Raw genomic sequence first — 26,274 nt, 5'->3', positions numbered from 1 at the left:
GAGCAGGAGGCAAGGGGAGGTTTGCAGGGTCTCCCCAGATGCAGAGCTGTTCCTCAGCATCTCACAGAAAGCCCAGATATCTCAGGAGGGCCCTCATTGATGAACAATCACAACCTTTGCACACCACATGGATTAGATTTGTATGGCTTTAGATTGGAAATGGGGTGATCCTAGGCAGACTGTTCCTCTCCTTGTACCTCATGAACACTTCCTGTGAGATAGACCCTCCTGGAGGCTTTGAAGCCTGCAGATGAACAGCATGGTGTGAGTGTCCACATCGAAAAGGTTATATAAGGAACAGAGCTCTCTGGCACAAGGCTTCCTTTCATGTACATCAAGAAACCAGTACCAAGAATCCACATTTCCCTTCAGCATTTCACCGAATAAAAACTACTTAATTCCCATTTAACACTTCTCAGACTTCTAAGTACACTGTGAAAGGGATCAGTGTCAGATGAGGAAGAGGAAGCAAATACCACCAGCAGGGTCACTGAAGTCTCCTGTTTAATCTCTAACCACTAGCTCCTAGTCCTTATACAGGTAGGAGGACCTCTGTGGGGGAGACTGTGGGGGACCTGGTGCCCTTTTAGCGCCTGGTTTCAGCTGCTCTGAACAGTCCTAGACTGTGCATAGTACATGGAATTGGGAAATAATGGGAACACTACTTGTGCTGAGTGTAAGGGCATAGAAACTTTACAGGAACACATGAAGGTTTAATTCTCTTTAATATCTTATGATCATCTACATATTTATTCCCTAACTACCCTTCTTCAGAGAACATCATTCTTACCCTTCTGTGGATGAGCAAAGGCAGTGTTCTTGCCTCCAGAAGGCCTAGTGATGCAGACATAGTCTGGAAAGGGGCTCATGCTCACTCTCCCGCAGCCCAGGCAAGCAGCCATCCTCACTCCAGCCCTTCCTGCCTAACAGTGTAAGCAAACCCATGCACAGCTGCTTGCAGAAAAGCTCTCAGCGTCTATAGAACAGGCATCACTATTTGCCCCTTAAAGTAGTAATAGAAAGCTAATTAGAATGGCAAGTAAAGTGTACAAAAGGAAAGAAAAAAGAAGAGAAAGGAGTGAAAATGGAGTTTCGTTTGACTATACAAGTAGACAAAGAGGTAAAGCTTGGATAACAGCAGAGGAGTTTCAAAAAGCCTTTGGTGCATTCAATCTATTGCCTCTCTACTCCTGGTGGAAAAGATCACACATATCATCTTACAGTGTTTGTTGTTCTCTGTAAAGATCTGCTCTGATGGAGCTCTCATGCTTCCTTCATACCCCATTGTATTGGCTTCTTGTTAACACTTATCAGCTGAAACAACATTACAGCAACCCAGAGTCCAGAAGAGTGTATTTTACAATACCACTAGAAGACAGTGTGCATGTGTAGGGGGATACACATTTTTTTCCCTTTAAAAAAAAAAGGATGGTAATACAAACCCCAGCAAATGCAAATAAATTGAGTCAGACCTATTGGTTGCCCAAAAGTAATTGTTGACATGCAACAGTTTTGCAAAGGCTACAGTTAAGTAAGTTTGGACCTTTTCTAATTACAGCAGGTGGAGTCCTTTTATGATGTGCAAAGGACAAGACATGGGATGGATCAAAGACCTACTCTGCATCTTTTATTTGCAATTTTTGAGGTATATGCCCTGTAAGCATAAGGTTATTTGATTGCCTGAGTACCAGAGAGGATGGCACTGTGGAAATCAACAATGGAACAGCCTTTGCCACTGTTTTATCACATCCTAGTACTCTTGGGTCTTGTGAAGGCAGTGAACTGAATGAAGTGTATAATGGAGCACAGAAAAACACATAATGATTTATTTGCATGTTTCTTCCGGGGAATAGGCTCCATAACAATTACAGCTTACGCACAAACAAAACATAAACATGTATTCTTGCAGTGGAGCAGTTGCAGTCTGAGTTGTATTAATACTAACCAGTGAACAAACACAGTTGGTCAAAAGTCTCAAATACGTATTTTCTGTAAACCTGTTGTTCATCCTTGCTTTAAAACATACTGTTAGTCTCTTATACATGCTTTCTTGGATCAGGGACAATACATCCATTTGAAGAAAAAATTAAATACACTAGAGATCCACAGAAGGGAAGGGATCTATGGGATATGGTGGATTTACCCAAAAATCCCCAAAGGATCAGGATGTCTATAAGAGAGAAGTCAGACTTGCAAACTTACAGACTTATCCCATCTTAGAATGAACAGTGTTGCCAGCTGAGAAAAACATCTGTATGAAGGACTCTCTATACATCACACATTGCAGGAAAAGTAAAGGGTGAATATAGAAAACTGCAAAATTCATCCAGTTCAGAGTAAAAAGAGGTGTGCTACTGATCCTTCTCAGATTCCTTTCTCTTCCAGATGTTTCCCAATTAGATAGAATTCTCCCTTAAAGTACTACAAATATTTTATTATGGGCTCTGAAAACTGACCCAAGAGGAATAACTTGACATTACTTCCTTAAATGAAATGAAAAAAAAAATTCATTTCTGAAATTAAATATGGGTTCTCCATGGATTCCACTCTCCCATAAACAAATCTAAGCTGCTTTCATTGCTCTTGAATAAGATAACATAAACTCCATTTCTGGTTTAACCCTAATCAGACTTAATAAACAGAATAAGACAGAACTGGAACGAGTCTCTGGGTCACTGATCTGAGTCCTTTGCCACTGGTTTCAGTGTTGTCTTTTCCCTTTCATTAACTCATCAGGCTCTGACAATTGCCATGTCTTAGATAGACTTGATGGCTTTCCCCCTTCAAACAAAAGTCACTTCCTCAAGGCAGTTCCAAGGCAAGGGCAGGATAAAATCCAAGCATCCTCAGTCTCAGTCACTCACTCTGTTATAATACCAAAACCAAAACGTGTTCCAAATACTGTTGAAGGTGGACCATGCTCATATGCTATGTAGGGAAAGAAAACTGTATGTTCTTTTTCCAATTCACTGGAATTCTCATGAGAGAACAATGACCAAGATAAAAGCTCAGCAAAGAAAAATAAAGAAACAACTCCACCTCTTCCTGAAAAGATGTGAAAATAATGTTAACTGGAGAGGGCTTTGTTTTGCTTCGCTTCCTCTACAACACAGAGAATGTTAATGAATTACACTGTTAACTGGAACATAATCTTGTCTGTAAGGGATCAGGGGAAATTTAAATGTGGGACTATCAGATAATGAGAGGCAACTGGGAGTCTTTGGAAGACTTGAGAAATTGGCATATGAAAATAATAATTATAGATTTTACAGTATTTACTGACAAATACTATGGAAGAAACCTCTTTATTTTTATCTGTGAACCTCGGAAGAAAGGGAATTAGGATACCTGGTGTTAAAATCTCCTCAAATCCCTCAAAGCTTTAACTGAAGATCTAATGCTTTAACTGGTACACTGGAGTTTGTTTAGCTGATACAAATCATATTTCCAGGAAAATTTGTACATTATACTCCCAGATGTCAGCCAGATGATACAAGGACATTTAGGCTTGGAAGCTTCTTTTCTCCTTTTCTGTTTTCCTTAAGAAGAAAAGAATTGCTTGCATGTTGTTTACAAAGATTTCAGCATGATGACTGCTATTTTAGCCACTAACACAAACAACCTTGACAATCAGAATGCATTTTTTTCAACCTTCTTCATCCAGACAAGTAAGCAGTCATCAATTACAATCCCACACATGAAATACAAATTTAGCAGAACAGAAATGAAAACTAAAGCAATTTATACCTTTACTGTTCCAAGGGGATTCATTCTTGCTCTGTTTACTATGAAATATTTCCTCTCTTGACGTCAAAGTTACATCAATGTCACCGACCTTAAGTTGAATCATAGTAAGAAGATGATATTCTGGCATTCTTGGCACCATCCCCTCATTATTGAGCTTTCTATTTACCATGTGTTTTAAAACAATGATCAAGCATTTGTTTTCCTTAGGTTGCAGTCAAGTTTGATTTATTTGAGTTGATATCATCAAATTTAACACTAAAAAGTGCATTTCGGAAAACTGGATTTTTAATTGATGTCCACTGAACAAATTATCTTTAACAGCAAAATATGTGAAATGTTTTTTCACCCACTACATAATATTTCTTAATAAATGCTGTCACGACACTAGCAATCTGAGATGCAAAAGCAGATGAATGGAAACACAGGTTTCTGTGAACAGCTTGGATAATAGAAAGACATTTCTGACTGAACAATCCTATTTCACTTCCTGCTCTTATCCTTCTTTTGTCTTGGAAACAACCAGAATATTAATATGGGTATTCATTCTTCTACTGCACTGGTCTGTAATTTTCCCTATTTATAGAATTATTGCTCCCAGTAATATGGCATTTTGAACACCTGAATGTGCATGCACACACACACAGAGACATACTTCTACATAGACACATGCTGATCACAGCACCTTCTAAATTAGCAGGGTAAATAAATGAAGAGAGCTCTGTGTATTGCTGGCTCTTTCAGAAAACCTAAAACATAATGGAAATGCTCTAAGTGGTGCACCTCAACACTCTAGACAGCTGAAGGTACTCTGTGCCTTCACTGCTGGTGTGCACACTTGAGTGCATGGGCACAGTTACACTGAGCTTCTCAATACTTCCCTGTGTCCAAGACAAAATCTTTATCACTCTGCTGCCCAACCCACATGTCTTAATACAATTCTGCAACTCCTAAGCAACTCCAGCATGGTGAATGAAGCCACTCAGGCTTATTTAAATGAAGGCTGCAGAGGTGCCTGTGCATCCTCTTTCCCACAAACCTCTTTAAGACTATTCCACTGCTGTTCTCTTTTAAAACTCTGCTCCTGGTGATGATTGAAAACATAGGTGACTAAACACCAATTCTACTGATCAGTGTTACCCCTTATTTCCCTTCTTTTCAGTCTGCTCCATTTATTGCTTTTGTCTTCCACTCAAACTGCTTGTAACCTTGGGCTGGCCTGACACAGGCCTAATGCAATGTGGCTCTGCAGCATCCCTGGGCTACCTGGGCACTAAGGGCCATGCTCATCCTTCTTTGTGCCCATCCTTCTAGGGAGTAATGTAGATGCCTAATTTGGGAATGTGTCCACGCTGCTATCTCCATTGAGGTGAAAACAGAATTTTGTCAAGATAACTAAGCCTCTCTGATATCGGGAGAGGTTTTAAAGTTCTTCTCTCACTCCTTGATGTAGAGAGAAAATCTAGAGCAAATACACCACACATAACTAGTTGGAACACTCAGGGCTGATGTAACAAATATAAAAACTTTCATGTACCATATCACAATCCACAATAACCACCCTCCCTGTGCAGGGCTCTGTTGTACTACCACAGCAAAGCTAATTTTGTGTGATGTGCTGGCATAGAATTATCATCCTCATTTTCCTTGAACACGAGGCCAGAATTTAAACCCAAGCCCTATTGGGCTTTTCCATACAGTATTTAAAATTGGTCTGTTTATATGGGAAAGTCAAAATAACTGCATCAGTTCCTAGGATATTTGGCTGAACCTGATGTTTCTATTTTTGAGCATATGGTTTATTGAATTGTAATACTTTTCAAGATAATTCCAATTGCCCTATTCTGAAGGATTAGTATTCTCAAGTAGAACATGCACAAGAATAAAGATTTTGATTGCAGCTTTAATATCAAAGTAATATGTTTCAATTGACTAAGCAGACCACTAACAATTTAGATAAAGGGATGCAATATAACAATTAATGAGCTATACACAAATTCCTCATTGTTCATTAACCCTTCAGAAGCTGTGTATTTGCATAAAGTCCATGCCTTCCCTTCATTTTGTCCACACTCCAAAAGATGGTAGAGTACTCAAAATATGTTGCTAAGAGGTTGTTTTAATGTATCATAAGTGATATGCATAAACATTTTGAAATAATACGTACAAAGTACTGGTAATGGTCCTAACAGGGGTAATGGAATTTACTGTAATTTCTACAGGGTAAAATTCTAGATAATACCCATTACAAAATCAACTCTCTCAGGGCAGAGCTGGGTTTACAAGATCAGTCAGCCTGGGGCAAAATTCTACTTGAAAGATCAGCAGGATAAGAAATCTTCCAGGGAATGGGTTGACCACACCCTTATTCTTAAATTCAGCCCCAGCAAAAAGCAAAACAACCCAAGGCATACTCTGTTCATGCAATATTTTTTCTTTAGCATTATGGCAAACACCTCATGCTGTTGTTGCACATGTTGCAGCAACTGTTTTGATCTGGAAAGGTCCAGATCCAGCAGTCACACAGTTCCATGAAAACCACCACTTTTCTCATGTAATTCTCTGACTTTGTGGGTTGTGGTAAAAAGGCTGGAATTCTGAACCCTGAAAAACATCATAGAAGTCCAAATTATTTCTTCCCTTTTGTTTTCTTGACCATGCCAAGACTTCATGAGGTAATTAGGGTGGGAGCATTAGAGTTGGTCACCACAGCTGCTTCTCCCCCTCATTTCTCCCTATTCTTTTGGCTCTATTTGCTCTTTGCTTGATTATTTGACAGAATACTTTTGGTTGGAAATTGTATATATACATAGATACATATTAGCTGGAGTAGATAAGAGTATTTCTACTGATGATAGGGGAAATATAGCACAGTAGGCTACAACTTAGAACTTTTCATTAGTGAATTTGACATTCATGTGACCTTCACACAAATGACACAAAATGATCATTCCTGTTCTACAGATGGGGAGCAGAGATGTGAGGTATATTAAAGAGATTTTCCCAAGGACACACTTCAAGTCCTTAACTAAGCCAGGGCTCAAGAAAAGGGCTCCTGGAGGCCATACCAGCATCCCATCCTCCTGGCAACTAAAACACTAAAAGGTCATAAAAGTGTATGAGACAACGGAGTGAATCACGTCCGTAATTCATTCACTTGAGCTTTGTTTTCATTCATAAACTCATCAAAGATCAGAGCCCCTGAAGTGAGTTATAGCCCTGTCTCCACTGAAAAGCTGTTTGTTAATCTCAGACAGACCTTTGCCTTTATGGCTATGCAGTGGGTGCAGTTAATATACTTTCATTTCCTTTTTATTAGCTCAGATATTAATGATGTCAGCTGTATTCCCAGCTCTACCAATAGGCTGGGGTTAAACCACGACAACAAGGAATACCTGTATAGACTGGTGTCCCACCTGCATGGTAAATGGATTCCCTTTTCCACAGTGCTTGTGCAAATGTACCTCCAAACCCACAGCAGTTGGTAGTTAGAGAGCCTTCAGATTAAATGGATTTGGGGACAACTCCACTCTTCCCAGTTCTGAATCACCAACCTATGTATTGGCCAGTATTACTAGATGTTCACATACAGATGTGAAATAGCCTCTTTTAGCTCTTCATCTGAACCTAAGCAAGATGGGGGTGGAGTAGTCTGCAGGGCAGGAGCTAGTTTTCTCTTCTCCACAGAGCACAGCAGCCCAGGAAGTGATGCCTTGTGGCTCTGGCTTCCTCGTGGAACAGCTCATGGACAAGATAGCAATCCTTTTGCAAACTAAAGGTTTATCCTGGGCAAGTTTTTCAAATTTTTCCTTATACAGAGAAGGAAAGGTCTGCATTCACAAAGGGAAAAGACTCCCTTGCTCTAAGGAGAACTTCGTGATCAGTCTCTGTTACAGTAAAGATACAGAATATATCTTTAAAAATAAGTACTTTCTCATAAAATAGAAGATCCTTGACATTTTGGTCCCAAAGCATTTGTAATTTCTATTTGAGGAAATTAATGCACTAAGATTGCATTATCACAGAAGGTTGTGGTCTTGTAGATTTTTGTGGCTGATATGTCTGCTTGGTAGCTTTTTCAGTTGTTTCATGTAACATTTTAATGTGTAACAAAAATTTGTTACTGAGGCTTACCAGTACCATGAAATTATAAATTTTAATTTCAAAATGTTTGTATACAACTAAACAAATTCAAGGTGGACAGATACAATATTCAAGGTACAAGCAAACAAAAAAGGAGACAGACAAAAAGCAACCCATCATTTTAGAGCTGGGGCTCTTGACTACTTTGGAAAAAGGATTTCAGAAAAAAATCCTACTCTGCATTTTCTCCCCTGGTACATCAAAGTTAAAAATCAAATCAATACCATCTTAGTATTAGACGGTGGTGACAGTGTGTGGACATCAGTGTTGTAATTAAAAAGTCATTCAGCTCAGTTGGTAAAATGTAATTTTAGCTGTAGTCACTGGCTGTTTCTAAGCAATCTATTTACCCCAAAACGTCCTCAGGCATGGACTGAAGAGTGTGAAATGATTGAATTTTAGTTATCCTCATACATAACAAATTTCAATTCTAATTCCTACTGTAAAAAAAATGTTATAATAATATTATGCTGAAGTCCCTATGCTAACTGATGCCAAGGAAAGAAGAGGATGAAGAAACTTTCTCTGCTTTACCTCTTTCATTAGTGCCATTTTACGTGGGACTTCTTCCCTGAGCCTGGAGAGCGGCTAATCCCAGCTGGTGAATGAAGCAACACCCTGTGCTGCTCTGGTCCATGGCCCACACCAAGAGACCATCATGGAGAATTGCTGTGAGATTTCCCCCTGCTCTGACAAGGACAGTCAGAAGAATGTCTCTCATTGCTTAAAGACTGGCAGAGCTCTGGCTTCAGATGTTGCTCACAGGAAAAGCTTAGGGCCACTCATTAAAGTAGCAGCTAAATTAATGGTAAGCAAAACTAAGTAAAATGCACATAAGATTTAACTTTCTAAGCTAAAACTATCAACCAATTAAACCAAATAGGATGCCTGAATTAAATATTAAGCTTATTTACAGATAAGAAAACCCAGGCAGAAAATCAAAAGGCCAGTTTTGAGAATAGTACTTCAAAACAGTTCTGCAATCAGCACTTCTTTTGGGTTATTTCTTTCTAAAATGCTGTGTGCCCATAAGCAAGTTTGTCACGGTTGTAAATCATTTGATGTTCTACTGCACATTATGAAATCCACAGAGAAGGACCTGTCCTCAATGCCACAGGTGTGCCTGCATCCCCAGCCTCATCCATATCCATATCCCCATCTGTATCCACATCTCCTTCACTGTCTGCACATCCGCTTGCTTTTCCAACTTATTGGCCAGCTCCCAGGGTCCCTTCCACTGTGTCACCCTGCCACAGACTTATCCTGGACAGAGCCAACTGGATGGTTAAGAGCAAGTGCTGCTTCAGAACCCCTGAACCATCCTTCTTCTCAGCAGTAGCAATAAACTACTAAATAATAAAAATAAAATAATAAAAAAGTAGCAGGGGCAATAGGATAAGTCTTCTTCCCCATCAATCACAACAAAAACTGCTACACTAATCTATGAAAGTGAGGGTGTGCTTTTGGAATGGATTATAAACATCTTCCAGAATCTGACAAGACTTCTAGACCTCAGGATATCTGTGTCTGTGAGGTAGTTGCTGTAGCCAAGGGTTTCACAATTCACCTCCGTGTACCCCCAGTGGGGTGCAATGCAGGCAGGAGACTGGTTTTATCAGTCTGATAAAACCAGAATCTGTCAGAGACTGGGAGATCCAGAAGGTCCCCAAATCAAAGGTTGGGCTGGTTGTCACAGGGAATGTAAGTGCAGTAGTAAAAGCAATAGCTTTGGGTAAATAGAGAATAAAAGTTTGTTGTTTTTTTTTTTTTTTTTTCCAGAAAGGGCAGAAATAAAAGTAGAAGCAGAGATATAATCCATTTGCTTAATTCTGTGCTAGACCTTACAGTAAAAAGAGATGTTCAGATAAAAAGACAAATCACACTGCAATATGCAGTGCAAATGCATATGCAACTTGTCATTTCCTACTCTTTATTCTTGTCATAGTAACTATTATTCTCTCACCTTTGCTCAGTGGCACTAGCAAAAGCAGTGGTGGGCAGCTAGGAATACCATATGTGTTACAAGGCAGATGGTTAGAAGTTCAGCCACTTCAATTGTAGTGTCAGATAAAAAGTTTAGAACCATTTTCCTGACTCTCAATTTCATCAGCGCCCTCAGACTTGCGGCAATGAGCTAAATGGGCCAAGTCTTACAGAACAGAGGTTTCTATCCCTTTGGGCTGCTGTAGGATGCAGGTTATTGAATGCTGCATGTTAAAAAGTGAAAACATAAATTAGAGAGTGTGCTGTAATCTGGCATGCAGATGACTCCTGCTCCTGTAGCAAAGAGGAGGCACCAGGCAAGCAGCAGCAAGAAAGCACATTTTCTTAGTTTCTCACATCCTCTCTCGGCAGCACTCTTTACTCCTTAGGGGGAGGTGCTGCACTGTAGCATCCTTCAAAGGAAGGTCAGCTTGCAGAAACACACATACAATTACTGGCCTGTATCTGCTGCTTCTCTTTAGCTAGTCAAGCCAAGTCCCTAACAACCCTATCACACCTGGCATTTTTTCCCCATACTTGAAAATTGCCACAGCTGCTCTGTTTCCTTTCTATATGTGTTTCCCTCTTATGACAGCCCAGAAGGTCTATCAAAACGGGGTATCTTTTGCTATGTTTGCCATGGCCAAGCCCAGAGAAACCTGAGCAAAAATATTCCTAAATGTATGAAAAAACACAATTTTATCACTATTTGCATAGCCAGGTTAAAATTTAGGGGCAAGCTGCTTGGATTTTAGAGCAGCTGCTGACACAGAGAAGTGATCAGGGACTGGGGCTTTCACTGTCTCTGATTTGCATCAGAGGGAAAATGAACCCAGAGAAGAGAGGACGTGTTCAGACAGCGCTCACACACATCCCAAGGGAAGGGTGAAATGATGGAGGAATACAATGATGTTTTCTGAAGCATGGTAAATAGGAGAGAAAAGGACAGAGAAGGGTTAGAGGGAGCTCATAAGGATGACTGAGAGGCAAACAGACCACCCTGGTGGCTTTTGGGGAGGGCAAAAGCCTCCCTCAGCCTTTGGTGTAGCACAGTTTCCAGCCTGTCAAACTGCCTTATTTTGGGGTACACATCTCCCTCTATTCCTGCAAGGCAGCAAGGACAAGGGGAGTCCTGGAATGCTCCAAATGTCCCCTTTTGATGTCCTCTGAGAAGAGAATATCCATTAGCTTCCCATCTGCATTGCTTCATGTGGTCTTGAAGGCATGAACTTATCTGTGCAACATTTAATTTTTAGGTTTTTAAAAGATTATAACTTACTGTATTGACATACAGTGATTATTATTTCTCCCTGCTGTCAATAGTTAACATTAATTGATATTGGATTTCTATTCATGCTATGTTTCTGGAGGAATTAATTAAAATGTCCAGGCTTACTGCCATAAAAACCAAATATGGACTAAAGTAGATGTCATATGTCTTGCAGGACCCCTGTGATGCACTAGAAGGGCTCCTCATCACAGCACAGGGTGACCAGTACCTTATTCATGCGGTTAACGTGCCTATCTATTCCAAACTGAGAGCGAAATATGTTCCTCACCCTTTCCTAGACGCCTTCTTAATTTCTGTGTACAACATTCAGCTGAACAAACTGTTAAGTGGGAAAAGGAGTAGGAGGTGACCAGCTTTCCCTTCATCCTTTCAACTAGTGAGCAAAACAGCACACAGTAACTATCAGGGGGAGCACATATTTTTTAGTAGCCTGCAGGCTAAACATCCCTCCTCCATCTACCTGTCTATCTTCCCAGTGCATGTTGCACTGTCACTCCCAAAGTGCTCAGAATATGCAGAAAGAGCTCCCAGGAAAGCCCGAGGAGCAGATCTCAACCTGGCTCTTCCAGGATAGTTAGATGAATATCAGTACTTTTTATGCTCATAAATATGAGCAAAAAGGTCATTTTATCACTGCAACAGATTTCACAGTATTTCTTAGTATTTCCCATTATTTGATAGCTTAGGATCCTAAGCTATCAAATACCTAAACTGCAAATTGCTGATATTTGGGAAAGTATAAGAGGGCTTTTATACTGTTTCTATACTGCTCCCTAGATATCCCCCTCTGGCCACTGTTGGGCACAGGCTACTCAGTAAGGTGGCTTTTTGGTCAGACTTCATGCTAGGAAGTTCCCTAAGATCTTAAATGATTTCCGGACTTCTGAAACACCTTAGTATTGGTGAGCCTTCCACAACGAGCCTTGCAGCATGATGAGGATATGGTCTAATGTGCTCACAGATTCCAAAACCTGGTGCCGAGCACACAGAGTATTTGTATTAATAACCTCAGTACACTTTGGATGCATCCATATGGGTGAATCAAACACGCCCAGGACTGTTTTCTGGCCAACTGGCCTGGAACAGCTTGAATTCCATACATGCACAGACTGCCTAATGGGAATGGTCTCTGGACTGACCTAACTCCTGTAGCATGTCCAGGAATTGGGAGAGCGCTAGTAGGACTGGTCAAAACTGTGCCAAGGACCCTTCCAGCTTTTTAATGGTTCAGACAGTGAAGTTTCAGTGCCAGAGGATTTTCATTCAAGTTGTTTAATTTACTTGGGTAGCACTAGCCTTAGGGAATCCAAAAGTCTAAGTTCATTGATAGCCTTCTATATATCATCTCCTGTTATTAGCAAGAGTAATAGCACTTTCTTGATTGATGTACATATCTTCCTTACACTACTTCTGAAATGGTCTGCTCTGAAGGAACAATCAGGAGTGGCAACTTTCCAGGGAGTCCCATCTACTGCCAGTCAGCCTAGGTCTTAAGCTCTATTGTCCCACAGTCCCTGCCAGTTGGACAAGGCTAAAAGAACCAAACAAAATTGTTCGTAGAAAGAAATAGGTCAGCAGCCTTCAAAGATTTTCCTCCTTAATAGTTTGGTTCAGAGCATGGGTGTCCATATGTTTGCAGTGACCTGCTTGTGGCTGTCACCCCAGTGATCTTTCCTCCAGGGTGTCTGATCCTGCCCTGGGGTGGTGCTGGCTGCAGTGAGCAGAGGGATGTTGGGATAAATTGGACATCTATGGAAGCTGTATTTTTTGACACAAGAATTCCTTTGACTTTTAGAGAGATTAAAATGTCACAAAAAGCCCATAATGGAACATCTTATGAAATAGGAATTTTTACCATGGAGCTAGCAAGAACATGGCTCTACACTGAGTTTCTATCTCTGTTCTTTAACAGCTGTGTGCTGTTTTGCCATTCTTTTAGCAGATGGCAAAGGCACTTTATCTGAAACAGCAGGGCTTCTCTCTGAAACAAATACAAACATTTCCTGCAGAACAAAACATGATGTAAACCCAATGGCCAGACTGGTTTTCTGGTGATGTGTTCCCAGGGCTCTAAGTAATATTTGCAGACAGGCAGCTCTTGAGTCCCAGACCGTGGTGAGTAGTGGGAAACCTCCACGGCAGAGCCACTGTGTGGGGAGGACTCTGCTCCAGGTACTCCACTGTGGGTCCTATCTGAAGCATGCCATCAGGCTCAATCCCGCATTTCAAATTGGTACAGCTCTCACAGAAGAAAGGTGGGAATCTTTTCAGTTGACTTTGGAGCAGTAGTGTCATGCAGGCTCTCATCCCCAGAAATGCATGGACAGAAGGTCTCCAAGTCATTGTGGGAGCACAGGAAATCACTGGGTCCCTATTTTTTTCTTTACAATTGAGACAGATTAGAGACAGTGTAACCTGTTCTTGGCAACCTCACATTTCCATCTTTTCCCCAGCTTAGGCTAAGCAAAGCAGGCATTTAGCTCAGGAGCAGCAGCCGGACTCATACTCTGATGTAGGATAGTTGCATAATGTCATGTGTTCTCTTCTGTTCTCCTCCCTTACCTCACTGGGGATCTCTTGTGATAAAAACAGTAAAAGGCTCTTGATTTATTTTGCTGACTAGAACATTTCATTATATTGATTCAGCTCATGAAAGCCCCACAAGGAAATGGAAAATAGCCCATTATTTTTAATTTCCAATTGGAAAAGTTACAACACATTTCTATTTATGATGTTCCCTTTTTTTTTTTAAATCTAAATCATCAAATTCAGCACTTATTTTTAGAACAGTCTATTTCCATCGTTAAGGAAAGACTAAGGTTTGAACTTGTGTTTTTCTGTATCACAAGCTGCTGAGGTTCAAAGAAATTATTCATATATATTTTGCAGAGAGTTGGTGAGGAGGTGAAACTGCCAAATATCCTGAACTTCTCTATTTTGGGAAAAATGGTGGGCTAGGATGATCTTATAAAATATATTCATGGCTTAAATTGAACAATTTAACACTCTGAAGCTTAAGTAAAAAAATTAATAGAAGGCAAATCTTTGAAGTGGTGGCATGTGTGTAAGCCTCTTGTCCCCTGCAGCCAAAAAAAAGTCATCAAGGCTTCAGACAAGCAGTATTAAGCATTTGAATTCTCCACAAAAATATTCGTGATGAAGAGCAATTTCTTGTTTCTGATATTAGTGAGAAGTTGCTCAAACGTGTTTATTTTGCCTTTCTCTGTATAATATCCTTTGGAATACATGCTTTACATGACTTCTGCCTCATGGTAGATTCATCTTTTGTGGTGTAATCATATAACCCCATGCACATTCACACGTGTACACATATATTTATACACACACACACACACACACACACACACATACAGAGAGAACAAATAAATGAGATGGCCAGAAATTCTTGGCATGCTCTCTGTTATTTCTGTGTTGCTCTTGCTTGAAGCACATTTAACATTTTACTTGACTTGAAAACTTAGTAAGGTAGATGGATTAAGGGAAAAAAAGCCAAAGGTTGAAAGGATGAATAGCTTAGAGAATAAAGCATCGGGCACTTACAGTACTGCTGGCACTGAATGCAAGGAATCAGTCCTGCAGACCTCAAAAGGGTGAGGAATGAAACTCAAACACACCCGGTTTGGTCAGCCCCGAAAACCTAACTGAACAAAGACATCCCAAACCTGCAGCTTGGGTTAAAGAGCTAAGACACTAATCCAGTACAAAGGGCTTTATCCAGACTGTTTACCCTTTTGTATGTATGTATATACAATCAAAACTAATTTTTTTTCAGACCCTGATGTGAACCAGTGCTCTATACAAATCTGTGGGGAAAAAGTCCAGCAAGTTATTTCACTGACAAAAGTGGCCTTTATATTGCTTCAAAAGTGGCCTTTACTCTTTGCAAAGTTCCTTTAGAATAAGGTCTGCAAGGAATTTTGTGGAAAACAGAGCTACTTTACAGTATTTTCTCCGCATTGACTCTTTAAACATACTAAATCTGTGCTTTGTTAACTCAGCATTCAAATGTAGGGAAATCCAAAGAGCAAGTCAACTTTCTGTCCCTAACGACAGCTTTCCCTCTCAACCGGCCAATGGCCTGGTCACACAACCTAACCTCCTGCCCTGGAAGATTTATCATCAGCTTTGCATATGTCCTTGTCACTGTGAACTAAATGGGGCTGCTCAACATGCCCTAAAATCTGGTGCCTGTGTATGCCTTTGCTCAACTGAACCCTAAAGAGCTAATTGTGCTCAAAGCTAATTGTAGGTGTTTTGCTCTCAATAGTGTATCCCAAATTTAGTGTGGTGTGTATCTTGCTGTCTTGATTAAACTGCAGGCTCTTCAGGGAATGAGCCACCTTTTATTCTCTGTAGTTCTCAGAACTTCAGGACTCTAACTTCAGATGGGGCCTTTAGGTGCTACCATGATATTGATAAGTAAAAGACAACATAAAATGGTGCCACCAAAGGAAATGAAAGATGTGAAAGGTAATAAATAAAGCTAATTTAATCCATCTGAAAACAACTGATTAAACCAGCAATCAGATCAGAAATAAGGTAAAAAAGTAGAAATCTTTCCATAAGCATTTTTTACCTTTCTCAGAGGAGCACTGCAAAGATGATGTATCACTCATCCCTACACAAACCTTGCTTTGATTTATTACTTCTTAAATAAAAAAAAAAAAAGACAACCTCTGTGATTTTTGTAGCAAAGTGTTTTTGCAACATTTCTCAAGAGAAATCCATGCCTATACTAACAGACCTTACATGTGTCTCCTTAACTGGTAAAAATACAAGCTTCCAAGGCTTTCTAGAAGCTAGATAAGGAACAAATAACATGGACCCAAACCTTCTGCTTCTTGTCTGGGGACATGAAGTATATTGCTGTGAATATAGAGCTGAAAGACTATTCAGATGCAAGAAGGCAATACTCAATTTCTCCTCCCAAAGACAGTTTCTTTGTCAGAATTAGAGGAATTCTAAAGAGCTTTTCACTTGCACAAAAAGCTGCCTGCCAGCAATGATCATGGTTAAACAAAAAGCATGTCCAATAGAGCAAGCCACTCATGTGACTATCATTTGCAACCCAGGTACTGGGAGCAAACGCTGGCTGCATACTTTGATCTAAATATACCCCAATTAGGGTTTGACTGATTATCTGTGCTCACAGAGTGGAGGTAGGCAAATTTAACAAATGGCAATGAGGAAACTTGGGTTTATGGAGTAATTTAACAAAGGCAACGTAATGGCAATAACATAGGAGCAGCAGACCACCTGCTCCTCGGCTGGGTTCACTTTCTCATGGACCTGTCACACTGTAGAGCTCCTCACACAAATAAAACAAGAAATAAGTAATTTTCCTGGAGAGCAATTGTTAAACCACCAGTCCTGAAATACACTGTGATGGAAACTGATATTAAGTGACATTTTTTAAACCTGTTTGAGGAAATCAAAGATCTCATTGATTAGAGCAGAGGTTTTAACTGAGAGAAGTGTAAAAACAACCAACATTTATCACTTTGAGAATTATATATAGATATTGCCAAAAAACCTGTAAGTGCAGAAGAATCTCTTCATGAAAACAGCCTACAGTAAATGGAAAAAATTAGCTTTCCTTTAAGCTCTTTAATATCACAATTTAACACAATTGTCAGAGATTCAGATCTTTGTTATTTGGGTAAGTTATAATTCTAAATTTTTTTTATCTTGTTTTGGCTGTTTTGGCTTCATTAACTTGTTTGTTTAATCACTACTGAGCAACACAGAGTGAAATTTAGAATTAAAAAATGCAATAACACATCTTAAAAAAAATCTGGTTGTGCCATGAGATTGATACCAGTGGATCTAGAAGACAAAACTGCAATATGAATTACCTTTCTTGTTTTGGTAGATGAGAGGAAAGAGGCTAAAACATAATGGAATTGTGGTATAACTAGACAGAAGGCTCTGAAAACACTATTAGCAGGAGGTTATTTTACATTTGTGAAGGAAAATTGGGGAAAAAAGTCAGTCACTAACAGTTGCTTCAAAGACTCACAGACTGTTGAGATGGGATATTTTCCCAGAACATTTGGCCTGTATCCTAAGGGACTAATTTTACTTTCAGGTGACCTATGGACGTGAGTCAGCACCTCGGGTAAGCATTTGAAAACAGATGCCCATGCACCATTTATTCCTTGCCTCTTGCCACTGATATAAATGACAATTAATATGCACATCTGAACATGCATACTCACTGTGGGACTGCAGACACTAGAGACCTTTGCTTCATTGTCATAATGTGCTTTTTCCCATGAGTAAATTTACTGCTAATTCTTTCAGCTCTCACAACTCAGCACTGTTAAAAACAGAGAAGAAAAAAAAAAATAAAAATTACTCCGACACAGTTGATGAGAAATCTTAAAGTTTTGATTAAAAAGGCATTGATACAGACATTGGGAGAGCCTGCAGACTGGATTTTCTGGAGAGAGTAAGCAGAGTAAGGATTTAACTCACCTCACTTCAGAAGTCTGAAATATAGGTATCCTAAACACTGCTTTTTCTTCAGTGAGGGCAGAGAAAAAAAAAATCTTTTCAGTGAACCATTCACCTTAAGTTTTTTAGCTACACTGCTCAAATTGCCTCTAGAGGGGCCTATTTTCCACCATTACAGTGAAAGTCTAAAATGAGGAGCTTCAGCTGAGATGACTAACTCCCTGGCATCAGCTTTAGGGTAAATCTCTTCCAAATATCCATGGAGCTTTCTTGCACGTCAGGCAGGATGTAGTTGGTGCATGCTGGGGTACTGAATTCCTGCAGGGAAGCCTGGACATGAAGGTAAAGCAGACGGCTCCCAAACTTACAAACAAATTGTGAGGAATGTTTGGAATGGACCTGGATGTGAGAAGCTCAGATCTGGGCCTAGACCTGGGCTTTGGGATACAACAGCCACTGGAAAAGAATGAGGCAAAAATTTGGATTAGGGTTGCACTGCTCTGCCTGTGTTCACAAAAAGTCTCAGGTCAGTGCTTGGCACCTAGTGCCAAGTGCAGCAAAATGCCTACACACTGTGGGACCAGATCAGGGTCACATGTCAGCATAAACTCACATTTTCTTCTATTTATCAGCAACTGTCACAACTGGAACATTACTTTAAGGCAGCAGAGATCTGGGGTGTGTGTCTGTTAATCTTACTTTACTGCAAAAACGTTCATGATAGTCCTTTTGCTATCAAGATGTAATGCTGCTGATTAAATTACAAATGACACACTACATCAATTCTTATTAGAGATGCTCAGGTCTCTGAGTATGTACACTCATGTGGCTGATACCCTTCTTGCCCATTTCTCATACCATTCAACCCAGTAATTATCAGCAAAGATTTCAGAGCAGACTTGAGCTAGTCAGGCATCTCACTGTCAATCAAGGGTTTTATTTTTTTTGGCAATGTTTATGTGATATCAGGGGTCAGAGGTTTTTAACCCTACTTCCCCTGGTGAACTATTACAATCCTCTGCTGGATTCTGCTGGGAAAGGAACATATCCTATTATGCTGCTATCAATTCTTCATCTTGTAGCATCACTTCACAATTCACAGATATGATATCATTAAGGCTGCAATTCTACCATATGTTGAACCCTTTGTTTATTTCACTAAGACCTGAAAGATCTTGGGACTAGTCTTCAGATATGATGAGACCTGTCAAAAAATGAATTCACCAGTTTTTTGTATTATCAATATCTTTTTACTTAATGGTAGTTTAAGGCTATACTAGATACAGTTTGTTCTTAACTAATCTGAAAAATGAGATTATCTTCTGCAAACAGTTGCCGTTCATCCTTTCCACCCAAAACACAAATAAAAACTGAAAATGTTTCATTTTTTAATGCGACTGTTAATTTTTTTTATTATGATAGGGAAGAATTTCTGTGGGAAAGAAAAAAAAGAAGTTATGAAATAATCAGGTTGTTCAGTGAAAAAAGAACACTTCTGCAGAAAATTCTTGGCCCAGGCTGTTCCTTTACAACCATTGGAGACCTACACATGCACTCTATGAAAAGTTTATAAGTCCTAGATAGCCTCTATACGTGGATAAACCGAGAATTGTAACATGGTACTTACTGAGAGCGGCACCTCAGCTTTTCTGGTGTTATGGCTGATTTTAAAAATAATATATATATATATATATATATATATATATATATATATATATGAAATAATAATAACAACCACAACAACAACAATCCCTTTTTCTTTTTCTACCAAGTTACAATATGATGAGAAAAAGTTTCCTTCAGTATAATTCTCCAGCACAAACTTGGCAAAAATTTTTAAGCAGTGCTGTGACAGCAGAGCTGAGAAAATGAAACAGATATAATTGTTGACAAAGTAATGTGACTCTTAATAGAATAATAAATAGATACTACCAAAGCATTTTGACCAATAAAAGAGTGGCTCCTTTGTATAAAATTGATTTACACACGTATGAGACAGAGTGGGTTTTTAGTATGATGCTGCAGAGGCACAAGGGCACTGACATAGTCCTAGAGTCGCCTTTTAATAAGTGAAGTGTTAGGGGGCTGGGCAACCCATGGGGGTGATACAGAGCCACTTGCTTCCAGGTCACTGCTTTGAATCTGGCCTCGACTGATGCCAGCTGAGAGCCGTAACTCTTTGATGCCTGCTTGGTGGCCTTAAAAACTTCTCCTTTTTTGCGTTTAGCATGAGCAGGTTCTTGCTGCACTGGCAAGCCCTACCATGGTGGCAGGAGCAGTATGAGGACTGTGAGGCTGGGCCTGGTGGTCCTGTGCACAGTGGGAGGATATGGGTAGAGCATGCTGCTCCTGTGCCCCTAACCCTGTGCATCGACTGCCATGCTGGTGCAGCCGTGATGGCAAAGAAGCACCCTGCAGAACACCAGTCTTGAGGACAGTACAGTGCTTTATCCTGCATGGCTGTTCCTCAATATCATTCCTGAAAAGTTTTCAGTAAGTGAGCTAATTCTTTTGTTAATAATTTTGTTTCAGAGTAGGTAATTCTTATGCTATTTTGTGTCTATTCCTCCACCTCCCATACTATGCACCACCTGGGAGCCCAAGAGCAAACTCATAAAGCAGCGTTAACATTTTCTAGCTATTTATTTATTTGCTACACTTACTTTCTAATGGAGTGTGTGCAACATCATATTTAAAACATGACCTTAGAAACTTAAAAACACATCCATTTCTTCCAAAGAATATACAGCTGCCAGAGAAAAGGGGACATTCAGTAAACTGCATGTCACTATCAGCTATTGATAGCCAGTGATTTGTTCTGAATCCAAAGGCTAAACCAACCCTCATGCTGCTGTATGTCAGATGCAATTGGTCCAAAGTCAAAGTTTTACAGCTCAGACAGGGCGCACTTTATCCTTCAGGCTGCTACTTAAGATAGCCATGACCCTGAGGAGAACCAGTCAACAAAACAGACAGACAAGAGGATGTGATTTGTATGCATCCCTGAGCCTGCTCAAATCACCTCTGACCTTCAGGTCAGGCTGCAAATGACAGCAGAGTGCATGCACCTGATCAGACAGCACATTCTCATTAGAAAGCCTGGGAAAAGGGGGCAGCTACACTGTGTTTACTCATAGACCAAATGCAATCTACCCAGGAAATGAGAAGAAAAAAGATCAATTTAGCTCAACAGAAGGATGTGAGCAACATGTAAGAAGTATGTTATGAAATTCCATATCAAACTGCTTATTCTTATAAACCCAGATGGGAGTTCTCTGCCTGGGTGAGTCACCAAGAAGACAGGTTAGCAACAAAAAATGGGTATTTATTTGCTGCAGAATACCATGCCAGGAGTTTTTACTAGGGTGCATAACTTCTAATAGACTGAGAGTCACAGTCAAAGGCATTTATAGGCTTGATTTGCTGCTGGTACTGGTTGATCATCAGTGCAGTTTGCTGATCTGACTATTCGAATAGTCATTGCTGCTAATTTATGTTAGCATACGTGAATTTACCCAGTAGAGAGGGTTGGATTTATCCAGCAGAAGGGCAGTGTTCGCACGGAAATCCAGGCTTTTTTAAATGTGGTTGTTTGGACATGGCAGCCTGTCAAGTTACCAGAGAGATCAAACCCATGTTTTTTCTGTCAGGCTCCTGGAGGTAATCTATGCTGAGGTTTTGGTTCAGGACAATTTCCAGAACATTTTGAACAAGTCTGTGATTTGAAGGGCAAGTGTGTTTGGCAAGTGCATTACTTTGTTCAGAGACTAAGGACCACTCTTCATTGGTTCTCCAAGTTTGCATTACACTTCTTATAAATTTCATCTGGCATTAGACTGAAGGCTGCAGTGCTGCCACGATCCATTTATGCTAAACAGGCCTGCCGATGGCAGCGAGGGACCTGTGGCATGGGTACACGGCATCACTCGTGCAGACACTAAGGAAATGTGACTCATGCCTCCCTTTGTCAGGGGCTGCAAGGGCTGCTCTGGCCTCAGCATCAGGTCACACCTGGGGCTATGTGGGGAAAGTGCTGCCCACCTATCGCCTCGGTCTGAACGGAGATCAGCTTAGCGTGCAACTCATCTGATTCAGCCATTTCTGCTTCCAGCCCTTGCCGTGCCACCTCCCTGCCCTGTCCCATTTCTCTGCCCAGGCACAAGACATGGCACTGACTGTGCCAGGCAAGAATTCTGGTGCAGCCTGATCACAAATGGACCACAGCATGGAGGCTAAATCCCTCCTGTGCAGTCCTGGACAACAGCAAATTCAGAGAGTCCTTCTGGACCAATCTATCTCTAGGACACACTAGCAGCGTACTACTGACTGATAGGCTTCCTGAGCATCTGACATGTGAAGAGGTCAGCACCATGACCTATAACTAATAAACATTAGATGGGAAACAAGGCCAAAATAGAATTTAAGGCTGGTCCTTTGCTTGGGTTGAGTTGGGACTCAGTGTGTGAAGGTTAGTTGTTTTGTATTTTCCACACAGATCCACACATCTATGACAGATTTTAACTGTTACATTATAGATTCATGTTTTCCTCTGGTGATACCCATGTCAGCAGAAAGGAAAGGAATCCTACACAGCGGGGTTATTTTAGTATCATTCCTGTGAATTAAATAAGTGCCTTTTTTAAAGCTCTCAGTATAGATAATATCTGGTGACAGACATATTCTGGAGAGGAGCCATCCTTACTTTTACACAGGTGTCAAACTACCCATGTTATGACATTAATGTTGTTTTCAGCCATACTAAACAATCACTGAGGCCTGTGAGTATACTGTGTCTTGATTGCAAAGCATTTCAGCACCCTGAGCTGGAGAAGACAGAGAATGCCTTTGACACAGCTACCCTGTGCAGATGAAAGAAAAATAGTGTCCCTGTGTGTACCATGAACACTCACAGCAGTCTGGATTCCTAGTAAAATCCTTTCCAGTGTGCTGGCCACAGTTCTAGGGAGAAGAATAAAAATAGACTTTGTTGCTGGAATAAAATAAGAACAGAGGAACAAGAGAACAGCTGTACTGAATGAGACCAAAGGTCCTTTTGCTCCTGTCCCTAACAGTGTCTAGTAATAACTGCTTAGGGAAAGACTATGAGGAGAACAGCACAGAGTGACCCTTCCCATGGCAGTCTGCTTTCAGCCATCTATAATTTAGGAGTTTCCTGACACAGATGTGGTTATCCACTGGACTTTTATTTTCTGGCTTTGTGTAGTTGTTTTTTGAGCCCATTTGCCTTCCACATAATCTTCTAGGGAGAAGTTACACTATATAAGGAGCCCAAGCATGCCGTAGGTGAAGTGGTGCTTTTGTTTGTCTTAAAATTTTGTTTGTCTTAGTAATCTCATTTGGTGTTTCTCAATTACCAGACCAAGAGAAATTGCAAGGTTCTGATTGGACTAGGATGAAAACTCATGAAGGCAGAAAATCTTCCTGTCATTTATCTTTGTCGTGGTTTCTCCTGCTTTACAAGCCACGCAGTTGTTGGTGAGCTGCATCGTGCTAATAGCAGCATATGGAAAGTACAAGAAATGACAGCAGAGTCTGGGAGGAAATACATTTTTTGTGTCGTATGCACACTTGTAGGTATGTGTCCAAGACACAGGACAAAAGATTTTGAATGCTTACTGCAATGTGTCTCACAAACTGCACAGCCACTTTCAAAGGCAATGAAAAAAGCCAGGCGTTTTACAGGCATCGTTTTTTCCCCAAAAAGAAGAAGAAAGTGGCCAAATACTTTTGTTTCATCTGTGGTAATAATTTCATTGCAGTTTGGTTCTCTGCTTTGTCACCCATAAAATTTAACTAATTACATCCCAACTATGAGCCCTGCACAATAGTAATATGTATAATGGCGAGGATATAGATTATGGAGAGTTGGGCAAAGCAGAGGTACTGCAATTTTCTTCAAGTTTCAGAAATGACTACAAGTAGAGTGGTTTATGTTTTTGTGAACCACTGGGCTTTCCAAGTTTTTCAGACAAACTGATCAATTAATATGTAAATAAAATATATTGTATCCTATAAGAAAAGAGCAGTTGATAAAGAGGATCTAGTGCTCTAGTGTGGGTCTTTATGACCAAGAGAGGGAAGAATTTCTTTGTGTCACTACAAAATGTTACTCTGCCCCTGAAAGGAAGGAGACAGAAGGCTAGCTCTATGCAAAAGCCTGACTGCATGTGACTGACCCAGCAGGAGAAGGGCTGGCTCTCTTTCTCGGGCTCCTTCTGTTGCAAGACACAGATCCTAAGTACGTGCCGGATGCCTCTGCCTGATTTCTTGGGGGTATTCAGGCCCAGCGATACATTTTAGAGCAAGAAGGGGAATGAGCAGATCAAAAATGTAAAGCACAAGCTGTTTCTCTTGAACTTTGTTGCTCTGCTGAAAGCGGAGCATAGCAAGTACATGTGCATTTCACTTCTTTTATGTTACACACCAATAGTGATTCCTGCTCTTGTTACTATAAAAGATTTCATCCTTTTTGTTTTTCCTTTTAAACAGCAGTTCTTATTTAAAATTATCTTGTCCCTTCTGAAATGTGCTTTTTCAGGGTGAGTGAGCCTAGAACAGCTTGAGAAAAAATACAGTCCTTCCAAGTTGGACTGCATCTCATCAAAGTGTTTTTCCCCTTAGGATTTTATGGAATGTTACCTCACTTTATGACAGTTCACATCAGAGTGTAAATGCTGAACATTTCTGTAAGTGAGGCAATGCACTGTGAAATGTCAAGCAAACGATAAAATCAATAATCTGCAAGTTACCAAAGAGAAACGAAATTCATGGATGTCAGTAGTTTTTGGGTCAAAGGCAGATGCTCCAGAACAGAGCAGTTTGGAATGGCCAAACACTTTTGGACTGGTTTTATTTAAGTTTCACTCTCAAAAAGCACTGAAAAACTACTCTGTTCTGAGCAACTAGGAGAATCTTTACATACACTTCTTCCATCTTTTATTTTTTTAGCTGAGAAGGTGAGATTGAAAAATTACTTGTTTTCTTTTGTATCATCTTTTAATGCCCTGGATGTATGTTCTGTAACAAAGCTAACTTGTATTCTTAACAAGCACAGAAAAAAAACCTTTGAACAATACCTACTTGAGATCAATGGTACATTTTTTTTCCACTCAGATCTGACTGCAAAATAAAAAAAATGAGGATTGGGATTCTGTTGGAACAAAAAAAAAGTTAAAAAAAAAAAAAGATCTTAGCCAAAAAGAAAAACACAGAACACAAGTGTTCTGTGCAAGCCTGAAAATGGAAAATGTAAGAGTAAGCATATTTTTGTATTTTTTTTTCATAAATTAAATATTTGAAACCAAAATTGATTTTTAACATATCAGCCCTGAAAGACTTTTAGCCTAGTTGTTCTGTTCTGGCTTTCAGTTTTTAATTGAAAAAAACAAGATTTTTATGAAAATCTCACAATTTCTCCATAACAATTATAGCTACTTTTAAGACAGCTCTATTTAATTTCTTAGATGGCCATGTTCAGGAAAGAAATCCTATTGGAGCTTTCCATATTCACTTTAAAATATATGAGAGGGAATGTATTTAACACTGGGATTAAAGCATGTTCTGGGTCACAGAACAAGTAAAATAAAACCAAGTGTTGGTATGTTTACTGAGCTGTGCTTATTTCTGTGCAGGCTTCTGAAAATAGAATACCATTGGAAAAGTTGTAGGATAGGTATAGCAGTTGCTGAAATATCTGCAGATACACTGACAGATGTACGGCTGGAAACATAGTGCTTCCAAAAAAAAAATGTGCAAAGGATGGATATGGATGCTTTCATCAACCCAAACCAAAAAAATTCCCTGGCAAAGCCAGGCAAGTGAAAACATCCCGATACAGCGATGTACAGTGAAGGCTAAAAGGTCAATCACCGTGGATAAAAGTTATCAGGATAATTACTGCTAACGCCTTGATTGGGGAAAATAAGCACCGCCACGGAAGCTGTTCAGCTTCGCATCCCTCGCAGCCTTGGGAGAGCTCCTCTGGCCAGGCATTATTTTATCGATAGAAAGGGCTTTGGGCTTTCTAAGCGCCGCACCTGCGGTCCCGCCGCTCCTCGGGGAATCATTCAGGGAGAGGAGAGGCAGCGGGCAAGCACGGCCCTCCCGACATCAAAAGTCCCCTCTCTCCCTCACCCCTTTCAGCGGCGGCTCCCTCCCTCCCCTCTCTCCGGGCGGCTGCCCGCGGCCTGGGGAACCTCTCACTTTTTGTCCTCTCCCGACCCTTCTGGACCACATTCTATGTTTTTATTCAGGCCATCTGCTCGCCGGGGAAGGGAAAGCGGCTGCTGCGGCTGCCGGCCCCATGGCCCCTCCTGGCACTTCTCTGCCCAGAGACGGTGCCTCTCCCGCCGGCCCCGGCCCGGCCCGGCCCGCGCAGGCCGGCGCTGGCCAGGCGGCATTTTATTTCCGCTTAAATATAGACGGCGAGGGGTAGGTTTGTGTTGGTGGCCTCCCCCTGCTCCCCCGGAGTGGTACGGCCGCCTTGTTCCTGACAGAAGTCTTTCTAAAGACCTGCTCAAGCCTCACTAAGCAGCTGTGAGTTAGGTCATTTTCCCAGGAGTTTTACATGTGGAAAACCGGGCATTAGGAAGGCCTCAGAAAAGGACACCATCTGG

At 40.6% G+C, this 26,274-nt stretch overlaps 1 long non-coding RNA gene across 1 annotated transcript in view; it reads right to left on the bottom strand.

Moving 5' to 3' along the window:
* The window catches only part of LOC111926063 (uncharacterized), a 48,412-nt gene extending 22,345 nt beyond the window's left edge, over positions 1-26,067 (bottom strand). The window contains exons 1-2 of the long non-coding RNA XR_015283048.1: positions 25,862-26,067; positions 17,401-17,501 (exon numbers count right to left, since the gene is read on the bottom strand). This is a non-coding gene — a long non-coding RNA (uncharacterized LOC111926063). The remainder of the gene's footprint in view (positions 1-17,400; positions 17,502-25,861) is intronic.
* Positions 26,068-26,274: the final 207 nt, after the last annotated feature.

Source organism: Cyanistes caeruleus, chromosome 2 (assembly GCF_971803275.1).
Source record: "Cyanistes caeruleus chromosome 2, bCyaCae1.hap1.1, whole genome shotgun sequence".
Classification (NCBI taxonomy): domain Eukaryota; kingdom Metazoa; phylum Chordata; class Aves; order Passeriformes; family Paridae; genus Cyanistes; species Cyanistes caeruleus.
This window is presented reverse-complemented; position numbering and strand designations above follow the sequence as displayed.